General features: G+C 43.0%; 1 long non-coding RNA gene and 1 pseudogene across 1 annotated transcript; one reads left to right on the plus strand and one right to left on the minus strand.

Annotated features, from left to right (window-relative positions):
- Positions 1 to 2,161: 2,161 nt before the first annotated feature.
- On the minus strand, positions 2,162 to 3,184 carry LOC130279591 (uncharacterized). Its single transcript, XR_008846011.1, has 2 exons — positions 2,612 to 3,184; positions 2,162 to 2,511 (listed from the first exon to the last, which is right to left on the minus strand). It is a non-coding gene; the product is annotated as an uncharacterized LOC130279591 (long non-coding RNA).
- Positions 3,185 to 3,717: 533 nt separating this feature from the next.
- Positions 3,718 to 3,883, plus strand: LOC130344794 (U2 spliceosomal RNA; annotated as a pseudogene).
- The last annotated feature ends 6,121 nt before the right edge of the window (positions 3,884 to 10,004 follow it).

Consider the following 10,004-nt stretch of genomic DNA (forward strand, 5'->3'; position numbering starts at 1 on the left):
ATAAACACACACACACTACATTTTTATTGCCCTGCCTGCCCACATAAATTGATCCCTGTTTAAAAATTAATAAACATTTCGTAATAAAAAGATACATTTCGTTAGGTACAATCTTTCCCATCACTACTGTATCTTTTTTATTATTATTTTTTTTAATGGTACCCTACGAAATTTTAATATAAAAGGTATCTCCATCACTTTTTTGGATCGCTAAAGTCCAAAAAAGAATAAAAATGCCACGATTTCAGGGCAAAAAAACGCCAAACTAGGTTTGTCAGGCGTTTTAAAATTCAGCCTCTGAGCCCAAACTGAAAAACGGCAAGTGAATCTGGCATTTTGTAGTTTACTATTGACTTGCAGCTAACATCTGGCCGTGGCGTTTTTTCACTGAAAAAACGCCGTGCGGGAAAATTGGCGTTTTTAATGGCGTTTTTGCAAAAAAAATAACTCAGTGGAGTTCCAGCCTTAGGCCGGATGAAGCGCATATAGCGCAAAATAACCGGTTATCGCCTCACACCTGAGCGCCTGTTACAGCATGGTCCCCGTTCCGTTGGTCTAACCATCATTAATTCCTAGGAGCCGGCTGTCGCTAACCTAATGGTGAGTGCGGGTATTTTGTCTTTGAATATATCTTCTATGCACATTGATTTTTTCCTATGTTCGGATCTTCACAGCACCACCATAGCTGACGGCCTTTTCGGACCCGCCTCCGTGTAAGCTGTTTGTTTGAAGTTTAACCCTATCAGTTCTGTAGTAATCGCAAGTAGTGCTATTCCTTCCTTTCTTACTCACTCCATGGAGTTCCAGCCTTAGACCACGTTCACACGTTAGGTTTTCCATGCAGAATTGCACAGGAATATACCGTACGGAAATTCTGCTGCAGCAGAGTCCCATTAATTTCAATGGGGTTCTGGCGCACTGTGCACACAGCAGAATTTCCGCACAGGAAATATCTGGCACAGAAATTCAAATTCTGGCATCCACAGAAAGACCAATCCACTTTCCAGGAAACTGTTCATCTAGAAATGCTCGGACCTGACACCCATAATGTGGTGGTGCACCATCTTGCTGGAAAAACTCAGGGAACGTGCCAGCTTCAGTGCATAAAGAGGGAAACACATCAAGTGGATTGGTCATCGTGGGCCAGTTGAATGGCCCCCAAGGTCTCCCGATCTGACCCCCTTAGACTTTTATCTTTAGGGTCATCTGAAGGCAATTGTCTATGCTGTGAAGATACGAGATGTGCAGCACCTGAAACTACGGATACTGGAAGCCTGTGCTAGCATTTCTCCTGCGGTGTTGCTATCAGTGTGTGAAGAGTGGGAGAAGAGGGTTGCATTGACAATCCAACACAATGGGCAGCATATTGAACATATTTTATAAGTGGTCAGAAACTTGTAAATAACTAATGAAAGAATAAAGTTACGTTAAAACCAAGCATCATTGTTTTTCTTGTGAAATTCCCAATAAGCTTGATGTGTCACATGACCCTCTTCCTATTGAAAAAACAAAAGTTGGATTCAAAATGGCCGACTTCAAAATGGCCGCCATGGTCACCACCCATCTTGAAAAGTTTCCCCCCCTCACATATACTAATGTGCCACAAACAGGAAGTTAATATCACCAACCATTCCCATTTTATTAAGGTGTATTCATATAAATGGCCCACCCTGTATATTTACACCCTGTACATGATACAAACAATGGACCGGTGCTCGCATCATGTATGACAGGTCCTGGCAGCCAGGGACCTGCCAGTAGTGGCAATCATCAACAATCGCTCTAATGTTTGTCATTAACCCCTCAGATGCCTTGATCAAAGCAGGTTATGGCAATGTGGGCATTATATTCAAGGATGGAATCACCTGTGGCGATCTGGTGATCATTCAAAATGGTGGATAGAGGTCTTCTCACCTGCCTCCTCCGCTCTCCTAGGGTCCCATTCATCAGAAAAAGGCTCATGCATGGAACTTGCTGGGTGTCCTATGGTTGCCTTGGCAACTGTACCACTCAGCATCAGTTGCCTCTCTCCGCACCCCATTATGCAGATCGTGCAGGAGAGCAGCTTTGGACACTTAAAAAAAAAAACTTATGTCATCTCCATATTGCTAACACTATTTTTCACACACAAATAAAATAAATGAGTCAAACAAGTCACAGAATGGTTTAAAAAGGGGAACTTTATTTATTATATATAAAAATGTTTGTGTCGGGATTTTTTGTAACCTCCATCACTCACAAAGAGCGTACAGTAACTAATACTCAGGACAGGAAAAACCTCCAGAGGGGAGGAAACCTGTAGGGAATCCATGGCTACTGTATTGCCCTTCCTCTGGGCATACTAAAGGAGGTTACCTCTAGAATTTGGGCAAATGTGTCTGTGTATGTGCGTGATTCGAGGGGCTGTGCCTTCATCCAAATTCTTCTGGAATAGGTCTGGAAATCTCCGTCTTCATCCAACGTCTTGCTGTAGGTCCGGAAATGCTACTCCACATCCTGGAAATAGTGCATCTAAGATAGGAAAACAAAAGATAGATTATTTACATGTTTATTATAGAAAAGCACATTGAACTGCACTAAAGACCTTTTGGCACAACAATGTGACACTTACCAGTCACAGTAGTGTATGTGACTTTGCATTCTCGGCCCCTACAGTGTCCAGCATCAGCCCCTCATTGATGAAGAATGAGCAGGAGCAGTGTTATATCTGCTCAGTGCTGCTCTCTGGTGGACAATGGTTATGACATCACATGTGTGACACGCTGTTACCTCCTGAGAGTTCTATTTCAGTAGTGCTGCTCTCCGATTGGCTGAAAAACAAAAAAGCTTTCTAATGTATTCTGTATGACTGTTATCTAAGGGATTTTGGGCAATTTTTTTTTATTAAAATGGCGCTACTGGAGCAAAGGATGTCACTCGTCAGACGTCCCTGCAGCCATTGATTTAAAGTGGTCGTGGCTCCTGCTGCCAGTTCAAGATCAGACACCATGGTCCTAGATTGACATACTGCACCACTGATCCCTTGTGGCTTTCCATCTGTTGCAAAACTACAACTCCCAACACCAAAAACTGTACCCCCCTCATTTCCTTTCTCTGCCATCTTTGTGGCATTTTTACTAAAAACACTGGGGGGGGGGGTAGTTTATTAAAACCTGTGAAGAGGAAAGGTTGACCAGTGGCCCATAGCAACCAATCAGATTACTTCTTTCATTTTTTAAAAGGACTCTGTAAAGTGAAAGAAGCGATCTGATTGGTTGCTATGGACAACTGGTCAACTTTTCCTCTGCACAGGTTTTCATACAACTCCCCCAATATGTATTATTATTTTATTATTATTATTATTATTATTCTTTTCCCCTGGCTGTACTTATTACGAGTCATGTGATTCTTTGATCATGTGACCCAAGAATTTCGATTAAAAACATTGGGAAGAAAAACACCAAATCGGCATCGGCATCCCACAGATTTGATAAGGCCATAAGAGGATGAAGAAAACCCCATTAGTGTCTTGCATTTCATATTATCCTATTGATTCCTACATAACATGTGCCCGCAGCGAGCATGGTGTTTTAAGTTCTGACAAACACGCCAAGTGTAATCCCAGCCGAAATTAGTGTTTTCACAATAAGTTGGAACAGGCTGCAGGCTGTGCTATATATTTGCATAGTTGCGGCATACAGCACGTGTCGCATTTATGCGGCTGCGTTCTGATGGCATATATGGCTCTTGGCCTTTTGGCTAAGATCAAGTGTAGTATCTGTTCTTATCAGTGGTCTAGTCTCTGCCATTGATGTAGGATGGATGCTGCATGGAGGGGACAGGTGCCTCGGGGCATTCCGGGTTCTGAGGAATCAGCTCGACGGCTGCTCTGATGTGACCTTTCCCCTCCAGGTCTCACCATGAGGCTGAGGGGGTTGAAGGCTGAGGTACTTCTGTGTCTCTGGGAGTGGTGACCCTGAGGTGCCAAAACTCACTGGGTGGAAGCACTGCACCATGCACTCTTCACCTTTGGCAATCACCCTGGCTAGGATCGGGGACATTTTTAAAGATTGGGCCATACTTCATGGCGCACATTCACTTAAAGGGGTTATCAAGGAAAAAAACTTTTTTTTATATATATCAACTGGCTCCAGAAAGTTAAACAGATTTGTAAATTAGTAGCAAGCAGAGGAAGTCAGCTCACACAACCCGTCCGCACGGCAAATCTCCAACGTATGGTAGAAAAACAGCAAGTAGCCAGCGGTAAACGAACTTCACTTTATTTCACGATAACATCAATAAAAGCTCTCAGCAGCAGTCCATAAAAACAGGAATGTAGAAACATGCATAAAGACGTTTCTGGTCTTGCGACCTTTATCACATGCAATGAACTGATGGCATGGGATAAAATATATGGGATCTAGACAGGTGAAGGTCATTGTGACTGATGATAATGGAGGAGGAGTAAGCTTTACAAACCTCCAACCAAATTAGGCACCAGTTAACCCCCGTGAGACCACCTGAAAAGATTCATACCCCATGAATCACTCACGATAGATTAAGTTGCAAAGTATAATCAATTTTAACAACAAAAGAAAAATATACAAGACAGTATATAAAAGAGGATACAAACGCATGAAAAAACGCAAACGTGTGAATAAGTGCCAAAAAAAAACACAAATAAAATTGGGCCTGGTCAGTGGGTATCAATAGTGGAGGATAAGATCGGTTTTGAGATTTAACCCTTGCAGAAAACATGTATGCAAAAGGTAAATCCAATAGACTTCTCTGGAACGAAGGATTATTTCCCGATCGGCTCCTCTATCAGGCACTCTGACAGTTTCTATGCCCTGAAAGTGAAAATTACTTACTTAATGAATTTCTTTAAAATGTTTTGACACTGCGGATATATTCATATTCACAATAGACTTAGCACCTCTCAGGTGTTCTTGAACTCTCTTTTTAATCGATCTGATGGTACTGCCTATGTATGATAGTTTACATGTATCACACCATATGTGATAAACTCTAAACGTGGTCTGGCAATTGATGAATTGTTTAATTTTAAACTTTTTGACATCTTTGCCAGTAACCTCATTGGATTTAACAGCATATTTGCATGTGACACAGCGGGCCAAGCCGCATTTGAAAAAACCGCACATAGACAGCCACCTATCGTGTGAATTGGAGCCTTGTCGTGAGGGCAAGACACTAGGAGATAACAGATTCCCTAGGCTAGGTGCTCGCCGGGTAGAGAAATTACAGCCAGACTAGAGGAACTTGCCAAGAGATGGATCTTGATGTAAAATGGGTAAATGTTTAGATATAATTTGTTTGACCTTCGGGTATTCTACACTGAAAGTGGTAACAAAAGAAATTTTAGGTGGAAAATCATGATTCAGCTTCCTCGCTCCCACATTGTGGTTAAGCAAGTCCGAACATGACTTAGATTCCACTCTTTTCTTAGCTCTATCAAGTGCCCAAGTAGGATAGCCGCGATTAATTAATCTGGTACAAATATTGTTACAAGATTTGTAAATTACTTCTATTAAAAAATCTTAATCCTTTCAGTACTTATGAGCTGCAGAAAATTGAATTGTTCTTTTCTGTCTAAGTGCTCTCTGATTACACCTGTCTCGGGTCCAGAGTAGAAGCAAGTCCCCATAGCAAACCTTTTCTACTCTGTGCAGTACCCGAGACAAGCAGAGATGTCAGCAGAGAGCACTGTTGCCAGACAGAAAAGAACAACTCAACTTCAGTAGCTAATTATTGAAAGAATTAGGATTTTTTAATAGAAGTAATTTACAAATCTGTTTAACTTTCAAAAGCCAGTTGATATAAAAAATTATGTTTTTTTCCTGAAATACCCCTTTAATTGTTTATGTCTGTTTTTTCACTGTGCTACTTGTACATGTGAGTGTTTGTCACAGGATTTGTCAGGATGCGGTAAGCCCTTCTGGGTGTCCCTCCTGGCGGCCCAGGGGAGGTGTGTGTGGCCATTAGATTCCGCACCTGCCTGCAAACTTTTGGCATCCCTGCATAGGCAGGATGCCATAGTATACGGCTCTGCGGGTGGATTCTTGGGCTAACACCTAGGATGACGCCGGGAGCACTTGTGGTCCCCTAGTAGCTTCAGCGAAAAGGGACATTGAGCCTGGACCCTTGCCGGTGCTTTCTGGCCCAGAGGTGAAGGGCAGTTTAGTTGGGGGGGCTCTCTCATTTCAGCAAAGTGCTTTGCGATGGACCGCATCCTTGTGCACGTTTTTTTGAGTGTGACACGTTTGCACTTTTTCTTGCGCTTGGGTGATAGAAAGCACGATCCTCGGCTATTCAAAAACTAGGTGTGGTTTTCTAGGTGCACAGTTTACACACTGATTTATAACATGAAACTTTTGCAAAAGTAGCAAAGTTTTGCACAACAATCACTCTGGCTGGGACTAGGCTGATTGAGATGGCACATTGGAGGATCAGAGGGGGAAGGGGGATTGAAATGGCACAGGGACCCTGCCTTTTCAGCACCAGGGCTGCTGCAAGGATTTTTGCCACCCTGGGCAAAACCTTATTTGGCCGCCCCTTTGTCCCTGGCCCTTTGACCCTCCCTTTGGTCTTACCCCTTCTTTGCACCGCCCACCTTTTTATTGATTGTTCCGCACGGAAATTCTGCTGCAGCAGAATCTTATTAATTTCAATGGGATTCTGGCGCACTGTGCACACAACAGAATTTCCGCAAAGCAAATATCTGGCACAGATATTCAAATTCTAGCATCTGCAGAAAGTTCGGCCTTTTGGCTAAGATCAAGTGAAGTATCTGTTCTTATCAGTGGTTTAGTCTCTGCCATTGATGCTATGTGGTAGCTTAGGGGTGTAGGGTATATGGGGTGTAGCTGTGCGGTACATCAACAGGGTCTGTTTAACCCTTTCTACTCGTGATGCCAGGGTAAGGGGTCCTCTGCAATGCTTGTCCTACCGCCACCCTTCCCAAAAGCGATAGGGAGGTGTGAAATAATTGAATGTCCACAACCGGAGAGTTTGCTGAAAACAATCTGAACTTTTACTGAAGATTTTATGCAAGCTTTATAACCGGAACAGTCTCTAAACAAGCAAAGTCTCTTAGAGATTGACAGTGGTTGGAACCTTAAGCGTTTTAGAGTCCGAAGACTGATATGCGCTGTTCCACTGAATTTAGGGGATTTATTTGAGGTCCAGCAGTCAGGCTAGCTTTAGCTGGGATTCAGTTTAAGACTCACGTTTTGAGTTCACGCTGAGACCAGCAGGCTTCTGGCCTAGCTTGTCTTTGTAAGTTGCGCAGATCCGTCCTGATAGTCTGGCATCCACGAGAGCAGCAACCCAAGAGCGCGGTCATTGGCTGCAGCTCCCTTATATGGGCAGGGGCTAGCCTTAAGCTGATTGGTCCAATACTTCTGTCAATTATCTGTACAAAGAGTTAGGGGTAATCATGTGACCCAAGGACCTCCAAAGGTCCTCCAACATACTATAGAGGAATCAACATAGTCACATGACCAAAGGTCCTGCGACGCTACCAAGGTGAGCATACTAATATACATTATATTAACCCCTTAAGGACTCAGCCCATTTTGGCCTTAAGGACTCAGACAATTTAATTTTTAGGTTTTCATTTTTTCCTCCTCGCCTTCTAAAAATCACAACTCTTTTATATTTTCATCCACAGACTAGTATGAGGGCTTGTTTTTTGCGCGACCAGTTGTCCTTTGTAATGACATCACTCATTATATCATAAAATGTATGGCGCAACCAAAAAACACTTTTTGTGGGGAAATTAAAACGAAAAACGCAATTTTGCTAATTTTGGAAGGTTTTGTTTTCACGCCGTACAATTTCTGGTAAAAATGACATGTGTTCTTTATTCTGAGGGTCAATATGATTAAAATGATACCCATTATTATATACTTTTATATTATTGTTGCGCTTAAAAAAAATCACAAACTTTTTAACCAAATTAGTACGTTTATAATCCCTTTATTTTGATGACCTATAACTTTTTTATTTTTCCGTATAAGCGGCGGTATGGGGGCTCATTTTTTGCGCCATGATCTGTACTTTTTTTTGATACCACATTTGTATATAAAAAACTTTTAATACATTTTTTATAATTTTTTTTTTAATAAAATGTATTAAAAAAGTAGGAATTTTGGACTTTTTTAATTTTTTTTCGTTCACGCCGTTCACCGTACGGGATCATTAACATTTTATTTTAATAGTTCGGACATTTACGCACGCGGCGATACCAAATATGTCTATAAAAAATGTTTTTTACGCTTTTTGGGGGTAAAATAGGAAAAAACAGACGTTTTACTTTTTTATTGGGGAGGGGATTTTTCACTTTTTTTTTACTTTTACTTTTACATTTTTTTACATTTTTTTTTACACTTGAATAGTCCCCATAGGGGACTATTCATAGCAATACCATGATTGCTAATACTGATCTGTTCTATGTATAGGACATAGAACAGATCAGTATTATCGGTCATCTCCTGCTCTGGTCTGCTCGATCACAGACCAGAGCAGGAGACGCCGGGAGCCGCACGGAGGAAGGAGAGGGGACCTCCGTGCGGCGTTATGAATGATCGGATCCCCGCAGCAGCGCTGCGGGCGATCCGATCGTTCATTTTAATCGCGAACTGCCGCAGATGCCGGGATCTGTATTGATCCCGGCACCTGAGGGGTTAATGGCGGACGCCCGCGAGATCGCGGGCGTCGGCCATTGCCGGCGGGTCCCTGGCTGCGATCAGCAGCCGGGATCAGCCGCGCATGACACGGGCATCGCTCCGATGCCCGCGGTTATGCTTAGGACGTAAATGTACGTCCTGGTGCGTTAAGTACCACCTCACCAGGACGTACATTTACGTCCTGCGTCCTTAAGGGGTTAAATATATACATTTAAACATTACAAAATTAGAAAATAAAAAGGCGACTATGGGCTGTCCCACCTGGGGAACCCTACCTGAACGTAGTAACTCTGACTTTGGGGACCACCATACAAGGTACGGTATGCAATACGGTTCCGGGACACCACAGTAGGATGGATGCTCCATGGAGGGGGCAGGTGTACTGGGGCGTTCCAGGGTTGGTTCTGAGGAATCAGCTTGAAGGCTGCCCCGATGTGATCTGTTTCCCTCCGGGTCTCGCCATGAGGCTAAGAGGGTTTAGAGCCTACCAGGCCAGTAACAGCGCCCTAGGTACTTTTGTGTCCCGGGGAGTGGTGACCCTAAGCTGCTGAAACTCACTGGGTGTTATAGCTCACTGAGTGAACGCACTGCACCATACTCTTCACCTTTGGCATTCACCCCTGGTATCCCGGCCTTCCGGCTAGGATCAGAGAAATGTTTATAGATCCATCTGGATGACTGGGCAGTATATCTGCACTCATTGACTTATTTTTGTTGTCACTGTGCCACTTTTTCCTGTTGTTTGTACACAGGATTTGTCAGGATGTAGTAGCCCTTCTGGGTGTCCCTCCTGGTGGTCAAGGGGAGGTGTGTGTGGCCATTAGGTTTCTCACCTCCCTTCAAACCCTGGGCCTCTTGGCTTTAGTCAAGATGCCACCAGTATACGGCTCCCTTACAGGTGCCTTTTGGCCTGGAGGTGAAGGGTAGGTTTGTTGGGGGGCCTCTCTGCTGTAGGAGAAGGGCTTAGCGATAGACCGCATACTTTGTGCACTTTTTTTAGTGTGACACGTTTGCACTTTTTCTTGCACTTTGGGTGATAGAGAGCACTTACTATAACTCCCAGTGTGGTTTAAAATTGGCATCTTCTTACCCCTATAACTTTATTATTTTTCCGCATGCTGGGCAGTATGGGGTTTCTTGTGCCATCGCCTGTAGTTTTTATCGGTACCATTTTTGTTTTGATGGGACTTATTTATTTATAAAATTTTTTATGGTATATGAAGGGACAAAAAATGCACAATTTTGGAATTTGCTATTTTTTTGTGTGTACACCATCGACTGTGTGGTTTAACTAACCTTAAATTTTAATAGTTTAGA

Source organism: Hyla sarda, chromosome 1 (assembly GCF_029499605.1).
Source record: "Hyla sarda isolate aHylSar1 chromosome 1, aHylSar1.hap1, whole genome shotgun sequence".
Classification (NCBI taxonomy): domain Eukaryota; kingdom Metazoa; phylum Chordata; class Amphibia; order Anura; family Hylidae; genus Hyla; species Hyla sarda.